Genomic DNA, 14,675 nt, shown 5'->3' on the forward strand with positions numbered 1-14,675 from the left:
AGTAGTTCTCAGTTCTAGGGGGCTGATGATCTCAGATGTTAAGTCCCATAGTGCTCAGAACCATTTGAATCATTTAAACCATTTGGCTAAGTGTGTCGCCTAGGGAGGAATGGGCGATCCTAGGATAGGTCTGTTCCAGTAAGAATTTTATAGAGCTTAAATTATGTCCAGATTGCATATTTGCTAGAGAACATTGTCTCCTCGATTGCTTGTTTATGAAGCATCGAGTGTTAAATGAGTTACTGGTTTTTAATTCCATGAGCATTTAATCTTTGCTCAGTCCTGTTGGAATAATTATATATAACTAATATCGCCTGTGATCGAAATTCGACCATTGCTGGATTCTAGCTACGTATGCTATTGGAATAATATTTGATTTGTCATTAATTGTTAGACCATTTGAAGTGAGTCCTCCATACAATTGTGTTAAAGACGGCAAATTAATTTTTCCTTATAACCAGACAATGTGAATGCCGTTGTTATCACATAAAGTAACCTCAGATGCGAAATGTTTTGCATTACAAAATCTGCACTATAAACTCAACGAACCGCAAGCTCTCAGAATTATCTGGAATTACGTTCTGTGCTCATTTAATATATTCTTCAAAACAACAATTAATTCTTCAAAACAACAATAGAATTATCATTTGCAGTGTCCACATTAGTCCTGTTACATTGTCTGCTTAAGCTGTGTCTCTCTAGCTCTTTGTTTTTCAGTCCTCCCCCTCACGCCGGCCGGAGTTGCGACCGCTACGGTCGCAGGTTCGAATCCTCCCTTGGGCATGGATATGTGTGATGTCCTTAGGTTAGTTAGGTTTAAGTAGTTCTGAGTTTTAGGGGACTGATGACCTCAGAAGTTATGTCCCATAGTGCACAGAGCCATTTGAACCATTTGAACCCCCCCCCCCCCTCCCGTCCCATTAAGTGTTCCTCTTCGAGGCATAGCCTAAAATAAATATAGTTTCCATGTCGTAACTATTCAAAATGAAAAACATCGAAAATTTGGAACCTATCTCAAATTTCGTGGCAACGGTGGCATATGTGCACAAAATTAGTTCAGTTCACTTTTGGACAAAACTTGTAAGCGAGAAAATGGCGCCAGTAGGCAACCAATACGTTTACATGCGACACATCTTGCGAAAGACGAAAACCGAATCTCGGAAACAGTTTTTCGCTGTCGTGTTTACATGTTAAGGTTTTTAGGTGATTTGCTAGACCAGTTAAATATGGCGCCTGGAAAACAGCTGTTATACTCTATGATTTAGTCAGCACAATCACTATTTATCTTCAGTCAGACGAGATGTATTCAGTTTCAGTCTAATATTTCTACTTACCCTTCACTGTACAAAAAGCTGCTCCGTCCCTATTAGCCGAAAACTTTTAAAAACGAGACGAAACGCGACAGCCCAAGTACGTTTTAAAACCGGTTGCGTTTACATGGGAGCGAAAATCGATTACGGAATTGGGAAACCGATAACCAGAAACACATTTCTAGAATCGGTTTTGAAGTGTATGAAACGTCCCCTAAGAAAAATTTATGATTGAGTGTGCTGCTAAACCTCTTACATTATTTGCTTTTCAAACAGCTGAGCAAAACTAAACGTACTCAGACATTACTCTCTTTACTTATTCTGATCAACACTAAACTGACACAAAATATTTTTAGCGGAACGCAATCTGACTTTTAATAATCCCTACAAAAGAATGGCCCTGACTAAAAATAACCTATACCTTTCATGAATCACTTACCTCACAAAAATCTTCGTTACTCAAACTACTGCAATACAGCGAGCGCCAATAATAAATAAAAGATTCTAACTACTGAAGATACTAACTACTGATAGGCTTAGTTAGGAAATGAAAGATTTTGATAAAGAACAAACAATGTATTTACCTTAACAGTGTTCAAAAGTCATTATTTTATATATATATATATATATATATATATATATATATATATATATATATATATATATATATATATATATAAGTTCATGACATCCAGTCTTACAAATTTACTGATTCTGGTGGACACACGTCCAGATCATCCGCTCTCAAAACTCCGCCATCTCTCTCCCCACATCCACCACTGCTGGCGGCTCACCTCCAACCGCGCAACGCTACGCGCTATTAACATCCAGCTGCTCAACACTACAATAGCAAACAACAATGCAAACCAGCCGCAGAGTGCACACAGCACAGCCAGTGATTTTCATACAGAGCGCTATGTGGCGTTACCAATAAAAAAAACCTGAACAGCCTACTTACAAAAATGGTTCAAATGGCTCTGAGCACTATGGGACTCAACTTCTGAGGTCATTAGTCCCCTAGAACTTAGAACTACTTAAACCTAACTAACCTAAGGACATCACACTCTTCCATGCCCGAGGCAGGATTCGAACCTGCGAACCGTAGCGGTCTCGTGGTTCCAGACTGCAGCGCCTAGAACAGCACGGCCACTGCGGCCGGCCCTACTTGCAAGTGTTTACATGACCATCCGGAAGAGGTACTGGGAAATCGGTTTACGAAATCCGGTTTTGGAAGCCCCATGTAAACGGGTTGAACGTTATGTGCAGTCTATGTTGCCCTGAAGGCTTCGTTACTACGATGTTTTATTTTCCACTGCTGCCAACTTCAAAAACTTAGCGATTGTAGCGTTGTAGCTGCCCAGCTTGCGCGTGTTGCTCCAAATGAAACATCGCCAACTTTTAAACACGAACGTCCCCAGAATGGTATTTCACGAAACGTTGTTATTTTCGTGTGACATTTCTACCACAGCACATTGGTGGTACGCGGGGTAGAAGCACGTAGCGGTGCGGAAATGAAATGAAATGATAGTACGGCATTGTTGGCTGGGAGGTCCCATCCGGGGAAGTTCGGCCGCCGAGTCTTATTGCAGTCGACGACGCATTGGGCAACTCGCGTGCCGGTGACGAGGATGAAATGATGATGAGCGGAGAAAATCTCCAAGCCGGCCGGAATCGAACCCGGGCCCGGTGCGTGGGAGGCAGGCACGTTACCAGCCGACTAAGCAGGCGGACGTGGCGGTGTGGGATACAGAGGAAACCTTTGCTCGTGCGTTTGTGTCTCTTTCCTTTTACCTCTGTTATCGGCTACCTGCACGTATGATTTTGTGTGTGTATGTGTGTGTGCACACATCTATAGCAAAGCACCTTCCGAGTTATATATGTTTCATTGGCCTCCTCGTACAATTAATTTTAAAAATCGGTACCTCAGTTTCGATGTTCACGTGTTAACATTATGATCTTTATGCCCTAATGTTTAGTGTTTAATTTGGGTTTAAATGTGGGAACTTGTCAACAGGGAGGACGAGCAGCTCAGAAGTGGAGAACAGTTTGAGGGATATTTTATTTTCATCCGGCAACGGCCTTGCCGCAGTGGATACACCGGTTCCCGTGAGATCACCGAAGTTAAGCGCTGTGTGGCGTGGTCGGCACTTGGATGGGTGACCATCCAGGCCGCCGTGCGCTGTTGCCATTTTTCGGGGTGTACTCAGCCTCGTGATGCCAATTGAGGAGCTACTCGACCGAATAGTTGCGGCTTCGGTCAAGAATACCCTCAGAACGACCGGGAGAGCGGTGTGCTGACCCCACGCCCCTCCTATCCACATCCTCGCCTGAGGATGACGCGGCGGTCGGATGGTCCCGGTATGCCACTCGTGGCCTGAAGACAGAGTGCTTTATTTTCATCCAGGGAAATCCAACAGTACGCTCTGCTTCCTTTTAATCTATCCTGTAACATCTGTTCCATTTCTGGCCGAAATCAGTGCACACATACATTACTTTTGACAGATAATTCATCTAGGTGATGACATGAAGTGCTTAATCGTTTTCTTAAAAATGATTGAATTCTTCACTTCTGTATGGCTTTTTCTCACGTTTTCTTTCCGTAAAAGTACATTATTGTAGTCTATGAATGTCCAGGCCTCATACTATGCGAAAGACGTCCTTCTCCGGCAGCTGGTGTTGTCACAGAAAGCTATCGATACTTTCATGCATTTCTGAAGAGTTTTCCACTGGAGAAACGGCAGTTTACTGCAGGACTTTCGTTGTAAACCGTGCTAAGAACAACAAATTTACAGTCGACATCATGAATGCACAGTAAATTTTAGATTTTGAGATGTGTACGAATTTCATCAAGACAGGTGGCCACCTCATGAGAAGCGGGACGGCAATCAGTCTTGCTGGCTACTCGGAATTCATTTACAACTCAAACAATCCACGTGCTGTTATCACCCTTGGTTTCGCAGATGGACTCTTAAAGCACACTTGCGATGTTTGTTTGCGAGTGGAATAACATGTGATTCTTTCTCGATATTTAGTGTATAACATAAGCGTTCCAAGAAAACACAAGAAAAAGTAAGACACGCTGAAAGTTACGAAACATATAACATACACTATTCAAAATATTATAAAGATGCTAGCTACTAGCTGAGAACCCAGTATTGCCTAGGTATGTATTCCAGTTCTGTTAGTCCATTTGCTTTCCCCTCTCTCTGTGCACCTGCTCCTCCATCTCCTCTTCATCTGCTCCTTCCACCTCTGTCCATCTCCTCTTCTTCCTCAGTCTCTCTGTCCATCCGCTTCCCCCTCGCCCCCCCCCCCCCTTCTCTGTCCAGCCCATCTGTTCTGCCCCGCTCTCTCCGTCCAGCTGCTTCTCCCAGCTCTGTCCATCTGCTCCTTCGCTCTCTGTCCTTCACTTTCTCCCTCCATTTCCTCCTCCTCGCTATCTGTGACCATGTACTCCCCCACTCTGTCTCCATGTTATCACACCAACGACACAAATAGGAGGCAGTAATACAGGGCCCAAATTCGTATGGTGTCTCCCTAGGTCGATAACTGGTACTCGGTGACCATGCCTAGGTTCCTACGGCCCAACTGGTCTTACAAGACACTCCATCCCGAGAATAGCAAGAGCCTGAAGGTACGAGAGAACCACCACAGCCATAATTGAATTGGGAAAATTGTGTTTTTGTTCCCATCAAATATAAAAAACTAATTTAGTTGCAATCTATAATCTGCGATGTTGCCTGCTGGTGAAAAGGATTAGTTAACACGGGCACAAAAATCCTATTTTAAAACACTTCTTTAAGTTTTTCCTCAAACGAGCTTGTGTGGACAGGGAACCGGTGAGCCCTGCTTCCGTGCCCTTTAAACGCCTGGACCGCTTGCACAAGTTTCTTCGTCAGTAACTTCTGAACCTGCCCCTTCTGGGAGGGGGAGGGGGAGGAGGGAGAACGTCACGGGGGAGGCTGCTTGCAAACTGCCAACAATTTAACGGAGGCGTAACTCACTCCCCACAGTGGGAAGCAATCAACATCGTTCCTACTTGCAGGGGATTGCACCAATCATACAACTATAATTAAAACAGGTTGAAGTTTAAGACTGGGACATGTTCTCCTAGAATTTAGAAATGTACAATCGAGATCGTGCTTTCACTGGCAACTTTAACTACAGATACGGAGAGACAGTAATCAATAGATATAGGAATTGATACACGTAATTATATAGTGACGCAAAAAGCTAACGCGAATTCTTTACAGACGAATGGAAAAACTGATAGAAGCGGACCTCGGGGTACATCAGTTTGGATTCCGTAGAAATGGTGGAACACGTGAGGCAATACTGACCCTACCACTTACCTTAGAAGATAGCTTAAGGAAAGGCAAACATACGTTTCTAGCATTTGTAGACTTAGAGACAGCTTTTGACAATGTTCACTGGAATACTCTGTTTCAAGTTATGAGGGTGGCAGGGGTAAAATACAGCGAGCGGAAGGATGTTTACAATTTGTACAGAAAGCAGATGGCAGTTATAAGAGTCGAGGAGCACAAAAGGGAAAGCAGTGGTTGGGAAGGGAGTGAGACAGGGTTGTAGCCTCTCCCTGATGTTATTCAATCTGTATATTGAGCAAGCAGTAAAGGAAGCAAAAGAAAAATTCGGTGTAGGTATTAAAATCCATGGAGAAGAAATAAAAACTTCGAGGTTCGCCGATGACATTGTAATTCTGTTAGAGACAGCAAAGGACTTGGAAGAGCAGCTGAACGGAATGGACAGTGTCTTGGAAGGAGAATATAAGATGAACATCAACAAGAGCTAAACGAGGATAATGGAATGTAGTCGAATTAAATCAGGTGATGGTGAGGGAATTAGATTAGGAAAGGAGACACTTAAAGTAGTAAAGGAGTTTTGCTATTTGGGGAGCAAAATAACTGATGATGGTCGAAGTAGAGAGGATATAAAATGTAGACTGGCAATGGCAAGGAAAGCGTTTCTGAAGAAGATAAATTTGTTAACATCGAGTATAGATTTAAGTGTCAGAAAGCCTTTTCTGAAAGTATTTGTATGGAGTGTTGCCATGTGTGGAAGCGAGACATGGACGATAACTAGTTTAGACAAAAAGAGAATAGAGGCTTTCGGAATGTGGTGCTACAGAAGAATGCTGAAGATTAGATGGGTAGATTACGTAACTAATGAGGCGGTACTGAATAGAATTGGGGAGAAGAGGAATTTGTGGCACAACTTGACTAGAAGAAGGGATCGGTTGGTAGGGCACGTTCTGAGGCATCAAGGCATCACCAGTTTAGTACTGGAGGGCAGCGTGGAGGGTAAAAATCGCGAAGGGACACCAAGAGATGAATACACTAAGCAGATTCAGTAGGATGTAGGTTGCAGTATTTACTCGGAGATGAAGATCCTTGCACAGGATAGAGTAGCGTGGAGAAGTGCATCAAACCAGTCTCTGGACTGAAGACCACAATAACAACAAAATTACGAAAAAGCCTTAGGCGATCCCTGCATCTTAAAGTGCTGGACGGAGCTGATTTCATGTGAGGGATAATATTAAGATACTACTGTAGTGTGCTGAACCCACGAGGTGGCTGTTGTGACGACAAGTTACCGCATGGTGAAGAACATAGTCTCGGGTCAATAATGCAACTTAGTCGAGCGCGCCTGTTGGAAACGATTGCAGCAGTATACGATCAACAACCCTACCTTCTGCTCAAGATAAATAGAAGGTAAACTTTCTTGTGGTCCGAAAGTACCGAGATTATGTCGTTTTGGCGAACTGCCTAGGGGTGACTGTGTTCGTAAGTCTTATGACCTTGTTGTAGCCAACCTCCGGTGAGCTTCTGACCTCAAAAAATCACAGCTGGTACCAAATGCGGGGGGGGGGGGGGGGGGGCACTGATGAATAACTTCCAGCTGGAAGTGACGAGTAGAAGTCCCCAGCAAAGGGATCGACTTTTTGAAACCAAATATACGATGATACAGGTTGAGATCCCAGGTGCCACACCCTCCAGGCGTTCAGGCGTTCACCCTGGTGGGCCCTTGTTTGCGAGCAACTGACGAAAAAAATTTCGGAGTTTGGCGTGACGGTCAGTGGGGTTGAAAAAGGTCTGCTACACAGGCTGGTTGTGTGATGTAAGAGATAGGCTAAGGGCTTCACTGTGGAGGAGACTGTGGGTTCGAATCTCATCAGATGCATTGAATATTTTTAGTTATTTACTGAAATGACTTTGATCTTTATTCAATTAATTCGTGTAAATGTGTCTGTTTATTTCCATTTCTTTTGCTAAAATCATAGGAAAAAAATGTGAGCAAATGAACAACTTGGTATTACTATTAAAATAATGTGAAAAAGGAATGAAAATAAAAAATACATTTAAACCAGTTAATTCAATGAAAATGATGATGAAAGTCATCAAAATTTTTTTTTTTTAAAAAGTGTAGTACCGGACAAATTTCGATCGTACAACTCCATTTGAAGCCCGTAGCCTATCCGTTACACAACGCAACCAGTCTATGTAACGCGCCTTTTTAACGCTATTGAGCGCCGTACAAAATCCCGAAATTTTTTTTGTCAATTACTCGGAAATGAGCGCCCATCAGGGTGAATGGCTGCTGTGTGTTTTGTCTGGAATCTTAACCTACATAACCGCATAGTTGTTTCAAAAAGTCGACGCAACCACTGGAGACCTCTCCTTGTTAGAGAGCAGACAACTTCTTCTGTCCACGGGTCCTTACCCATCCTGCCTTGACTCCAAACTTCGTAACACAATCGTTTCGTAGCACTGCACCTCCCCTAGGAAAAAGAAGCAGAAGCCTTTGAACTTTTGTCTGAATTTAACGACTGCCATCATCTTATGCAAATAACCAAATCCTTTCAAAACGATTGCGTATGAATTTAGGCTCCAGCCCGCTGTTCCACAACATATTAGGAATCTATGTCTTACGGCCTCGTTTCTCTCTGAATTTTGGAAAAAAAAATGGCTCTGGACACTATGAGACTTAACTTCTGAGGTCATCAGTCCCATAGAACTTAGCACTACTTAAACCTAACTAAGCTAAGGACATCACACACATCCATTCCCGAGGCGGGATTCGAACCTGCGACCGTACCGGACGCGCGGTTCCAGACTGTAGCGCCTAGAACCGCTCAGCCACGTCGGCCGGCTTCTAGCGATTCATCAAGAACATCAACACATTTAATCACACTAGGTGAGCGTGGAAGTAGTTGCCAGGAAGTAACTGATGGAAAATAAAATTACTTTTAACAAATGTGAATTTTATTCCTAAAAGCTTTTTCAAAAACAGATGAAAAATTGTAAGTACAAAAGCACCCTCGAAATATGAAGTTACAATTTTATTTAGAGGCAGAAAGAACAATATTAACAGTAGGAGCCTTTGGGCTGAGAAGCTTGCCTGCTCCCTTTCAACACGGCCGTAGTCATGACCGCTCACAACAACCTCTGAAAGAATACACTGGTGCAAATCTGCAACACACCAGATTACTTTAAACTAAAAAAATTTTAACAGCTCACACAAACACGTAAACTATGCACCCCGTAAGAGGGATGGAAATGGTACAACACTCAAATTATTTGCCACCGAAAGTGCAATTTTTTTAAGGACTCTTATGGTGGAAGGGTGGCAACCTTATAACCTAAAATGACTATTTAAATAAAACCCATAAAATCCAGACTTACATAAAATGTACAACATTCTCTACATTACACATGTACCACCTCACAAGATGATAGGCAAGATAAAAACATATTTCAGGAATTCGGCCTTTACGCAATAAATTCGTTAACACCGCATCCGACAAACATGACAGAGGCAGCTATTAACGTATGGCAGATTGAAAGGGGGGGGGGGGGTTACTAAACAACTCGAACCGCAGATTTCTCTAAACCTCCCCAATTCCACAAGGGAAAAACGGACCACCCAATACACAAATAACCACCTTCCCGCGGATGGGCAAACGGAGGAGAATGGTGGGACGACCCCAAAACACAGCGGCTGATGACCTCACCAAGAAAACAAGTAGAATTTAACAAGTAAATGAAACAACATATCTCCAACCACTTGACTTCTAATAAACTGCGATTTCTGGCGAAGACCTGGCGCAGCACCCCGAACGCTCTCCCGAACCGTCCGCTGCCAGCCGCTCCAACGGACGCAGGAAGGCGCGCCGATCTCCCGTCTCACGGCGTCGCAGCTCGCACCGGCCAGACCGATGTCGTGGTTTCGCTCCTGTTGCTCTCTTGCGAACCGCCAAGCCACTCCCTCTTTCTATTCGGCGCTGCCCACTGGACTCACATGCGCCGACGCTCAAGGCGGACAAGTCAGTGCGCGACCAACCAACCGACCAATCCAACCGCCAATGACCTTTCCCCGAGCAACTCGAGCAGACTGGCGGCCTAACGCGCAGACTCAGATGCAGGAACTCAGACCCAACCGGGCGACCACTAGCGGAGTTCTGTTACTGGGGGAGTGGCAAGACTCTCATTTTCTGGCTTTAAAGTTTGATCCAAACGATAAACATACTAGCACTCTGACGACAGACAGACACTAACTGCCGCACAAACGCAAACGAAAGACAGACCAGCAACTGGTGACGCGAGACTGACCTAGCCTCACTCTGACTGACCCCCTGCCGAGTTTTTTTCTTTATTGAGTTTCGATTTCCCCTAAAGGGGGCGGGCTGGCAGCAGCTTATTACGCCGCTCTTCAGCCTACAGAATTTGTTTTAAGAAGATGAAGATAATAAAAAATAACAACAGTTGGCGATAAAATCGGTGACTTAAAGGTAAAAATGGCAGAAAATTCTGGAGCTTAAAACATAAAACACAGGGTTGATGACGCTAATAAAATAAACAGGGAGCAGAAAAGTAATAGACAGACAATTAAAAAACACGGCGACAGGCTGGGTTCTGTTCGCTAGAGATATAAAATGCACACCCAGCGACAGCATGATTTCTGTTCGCAACACTGTGGAAAGACGCACAACACTGAACACTCACTTAAACACTGCACTAAAAAGTTGGCACAAATATGACATACCACAGCCGAGGGCAGGTGGGGGGAAATTGGTCAGATGACGGGAAAAAAGGGGGGGGGAGGAGAGGAAAAGTGAAGGGGGAGGGGGGGAAAGGAGCCAATGGAAGATGAGGATCCATAAGAGGGGTAAGGGTGCTGAGCAGACGTGCCAGGGAGTGGGGAAGGCAGAGGAGGGGAGTACAAAAGGACTCGGGGGGGGGGGGGGGGAGAGAAAGGAGATAGGGAGAGGGTAGGCGGGGAGAAAACACAAGATGGGAGGGGGGAAGGGGGGAGGAAGAGGGAGCCCAGGGAAAGGACGGAGGAAAGGAGGGGGGTGAGGATCAGAGTTGATAGGAGGGATAAATGGAGGGAGAGAGGGCACCATCCGGGAGTTGATGGAAGCCACCTTGGGAAAGGAGATGTAGGGTGTAGAGATAGAGGGTAGGGGGGATACAACAGTGAAGACGTGGCAGGGGGCAGGGATGGGAGAGGAGAGGAGCAACCAGCGGGTGAGGGGGTTCAAGGCGGCAGGAGGTGTAGAGGATGCAGATATGTTCAAGGAAGAGGAGCAGATGGGGGAAAGGAATGAGATCATAGAGGATCCGCGTGGGGGACGGGAGAGCATACGGAAGGCGAGGCGGAATGCATGACGCTCAAGGATCTGGAGGGACTTATAGAATTTGGGGGGGGCAGATATCCAGGCAGGACTGACATAACAGAGGATAGGATGGATTAAGGATTTGTAGGTGTGGAGGATGGTAGAGGGGTGCAACCCCCATGTCCGGCCAGAGAGGAGTTTGAGGAGTCGGAGGCAGTTGTGGGCTTTGGATTGGATGGAGCGGAGATGAGGAATCCAGGTGAGGTGACGGTCAATGGTGAGGCCAAGGTAGGTGAGGGTGGGGGTGAGGCGGACAGGACGGGCACAGACAGTAAGGGAGAAATCCAGGAGCCGGAAGGAGCGAGTGGTACGACCTATGATGATTGCCTGGGTCTTGGAAGGATTGATTTTCAGGAGCCACTGGTTACACCATGCAGCAAAAAGGTCAAGGTGATTCTGGAGAAGGCGTTGGGACCGTTGGAGGCTAGGAACAAGGGCGAGGAATGCGGTGTCATCAGCATATTGCAAGAGGTGTACTGGAGGGGGGGGGGGGGTTGGGGCATATCTGCCATGTACAGGAGGTAGAGGAGAGGGGAGAGGACAGAGCCCTGGGGCACACCTGCAGAGGGGTAGAAAGTGTGGGAATTGGCATTATGGATGGTAAAATAGGAGGGGCGGTGGGAAAGGAAGGAGGCCATCACACAGATGTAGTTGATAGGAAGGGCGTAGGTTTGGAGTTTAAACAGGAGACCGGGATGCCAGACACGGTCATAGGCCTTTTGGAGGTCAAGGGAGACAAAAATGGCAGAGCGACGGGAGTTAAGCTGGAGGGAGAGGAGATGAGTGACGCGGAGGAGTTGGTCATCAGAGAAGGAAGGTCAAAGCCACATTGGGTGTTGGGGAGGAGGTGGTTTTGGTGGAGCTGGTGATGGATGCATGGGAAAGGATGGATTCCAAGAGCTTGCTGAGCACTGATGTGAGACAGATAGGACGATAGGAAGAGGCATTAGATGGAGGCTTGTTGGGTTTGGAGAACATCAGGATACGGGAGGTTTTCCACAGGTCGGGATAGAAGTCAGTGGCAAGGATGACATTGTAGAGGGTGACAAGGATTGAAAGGAAGGAAGGAGGGCAGTGTTTGAGGTGGCAGTAGGTAATGCAGTCATGGCTGGGAGCAGTGTTGCGTTTAGTGTGGAGTGTGAGGCTGATGTCCTGTGTAGTGATGGGAGTGTTAAGTTCAGATGGTGGTGTGTGGCCCAAGTACTGGAAGCTAGGAGCAAGGGGAGGAACGGAGGTATTCGTACAGTCCATGACGTCAGGGAAGAAGGAATAATCAAAGTGGGGATCATCTGGAATGGAAAAAACATCGGAGAGGTGAGAGTCAAAGTGGTTGGCCTTACTGAGGTTGTCAGGAAAGGGACGGTCATTAAGGAGGAGAGGGTACTGCAGGGTGGGCCGGTTCCCAGTAAAGCGGTGGAAAGCAGACCAATACTTGGAAGAGTTTATGGGGAGCGTTTCTTCGCAGTAAGCAGGTTGCAGATGTGTCGTTGTAATTGCTGGTGGTGGGTAAGTGTACCCCGGTCACGAGTGCGGAGAAAAGAGCGGTAGAGGCGGCGGGACTCTCGAAGGAGAAGGATGGCCTGTGGAGGCAGGGTGGGGCGGTGAGGGTGGATAGCTTTGGTGGGGATATGGGTGGCGACGGCGTCAGACAAGGTGTGGTGCAGGAAGGCAGCAGTGCGAGAGATGTCATCAGGAGATTGGAGGATAAGGTCGTGGCCGGCAACCTGGGTGTGAATGGAGTCCCGGTAGGCATCCCAGTTGGCATGGGAGTAATCGTGGACAAGTTTAGGAGGGACATCAGGGTGAGGAGCATTGCGGGGATGGCGACCATTAGAGATAGTGAGGAGAACAGGAGGAGGTTGGGAGAGGCAAGGGCCACATCGGGAGTGGTGTTGAATTCGGGTCGGGCGTGCTGAGGCAGGGGAACCAGGTCTCCCTGGAGAGTGGTGAGAAACTGATGCCACCGCTGGAGGTCGGCAGGATCACGGCTGTGGATATTGAGGTCGGCGGCAATCACGTAGGTGGAGAAGGTGGCACAGGTGATGGTAAGGGTGGGGAAGAAGAGGCTGAGGGTGAGATGCTCGGCAGGATTGTTAAGGAGAGTTTGGGGCCAGACAGGGAGGTGCTGGAGGTGACCTATAGCAACTCTGCCACGCGCCAGAGGGTACGGGTTATCGGTGCGGTGAAGGATTTAAGGAGCCGTGGAGATGGAGATACAGGGTTGATGGAAAGTTTCATTTAGGACGAAGGCATCCACGCGGTGCTGATGGAGGGTGTGGAGGAAGAGGAGTTTGTGGGTGGGCAGGGAGCGAATGTCCTGGTACAGGATACGGTAGGGTTGTTGTACCATGGGAGGGGAGAGTTAAACGAGCGTGGTGAGGGGGGTGAAGGTGAAGTGGGCCTGGTTGTGGGAGTATGTGGCATAGGTGGTAAGATGGAAGATTGAACGGGCAGCGAGGGCGATTTGGGAAAGGATGTGGGAGCGCTGGAAGGGGTGGATGTTTTGGAGTACAATGGTGATGAAACGGATAATGTCCTCTGCAGTAGGTGGAGGGCAGAGCGAGTTGTTGGGGTGGATGGGGTCATCAACAGGACGGACAGGGATGGTGAGCTCAGGGGTGACTGGAGGAGGTTTCGTTTTACACTTCGAGGAGTAGGTAGTATGTGGTTCGTTGCAAGTGTTGCAGGAGGGGGGAGAGGTGAGGTTGGGGTAATTCTTGAGGAAGTGTGAAGCTTTGTAGTGGGGACAAGTAGGGGGGTTCTTGCAGGCAGAGGTAACGTGGTCGTTGTACATGAGACAGTGTTGGCAGTGGTAGGATTGGACTGGGGAACGGGAGGGGTCCACCTTATGATGGCGATTGTAGATGAGGGCTCCCTCGGTGAGGAGGCGGTCAATGGAGGAGGAGGATTCGGTGAATATCCGGACGAGAAAAGTCGGCCCGGCATCATTGAAGATGCGACGGGCCAAGCGGATTTCAATGTCGGGCCGGGAGTTGAGTTCTGCCAACACCTCAGCCTCCGTGATCATGGGGCTAAGCTTCGTGATCACTGCGGTGAAGGTTGGCGGATGTCGGGGAGGTCGAGGCTGACGGGGAGAAGACGGAGTGTGGTAGGGGGTGAGGGTTGCACGTCGGCCAAATTGGATATGGGGGATGCGGGAGAGGAGATCGGTGTGGAAGGAAGCATTGGGGGATTTAATGAAGACCAAGTCCTTACGAGGAATCAGAAGGGAGATGGGGGCATTGGGGTAGTATTTCCGGATGGCGAAGGTGAGGGAGCGGGCATCAAGGAATTGAGGGTCAGGATTGGAGAGGACAAAGGTGTGGGTGGCAGGCGTGGCAGGGGCGGGGGTCGGGGTGGCGTCCACGGGGGTGGGTGGGTCTCGGGGATTGGGTTTTTTTTTGGAGGAGATGTTGGAGGAAGGGTCAACATTCAGGCGCTTTGAAGGTTTCACGGTCACGACTGGGTGGAGAGGGGGCTGGGTGATGGGTTGCAGGGGGAGATGGCGGGGGGCAGGACCACCCTGAGCAGCGGATGACGCAGAGGGAGGGGGCGTGGGTGTCACAGAGACAGTGGAACGTCGACCCGAAATCCGCGCTGGCTTGGAGCCCGTCGGAGGCGGTGCAGGGAGCGGCGGAAAGTCAGTAGCTGTCGATGGGGCGACAGTGACA

The 14,675-nt window shown here is 47.5% G+C and overlaps 1 pseudogene; it reads left to right on the plus strand.

The window, feature by feature from the left end:
* The first annotated feature begins 3,380 nt into the window (after positions 1–3,380).
* LOC126425611 (5S ribosomal RNA) lies at positions 3,381–3,498 on the plus strand (annotated as a pseudogene).
* The last annotated feature ends 11,177 nt before the right edge of the window (positions 3,499–14,675 follow it).

The sequence above is a fragment of the Schistocerca serialis genome, chromosome 10 (genome assembly GCF_023864345.2).
Source record: "Schistocerca serialis cubense isolate TAMUIC-IGC-003099 chromosome 10, iqSchSeri2.2, whole genome shotgun sequence".
Taxonomy (NCBI): Eukaryota; Metazoa; Arthropoda; class Insecta; order Orthoptera; family Acrididae; genus Schistocerca; species Schistocerca serialis.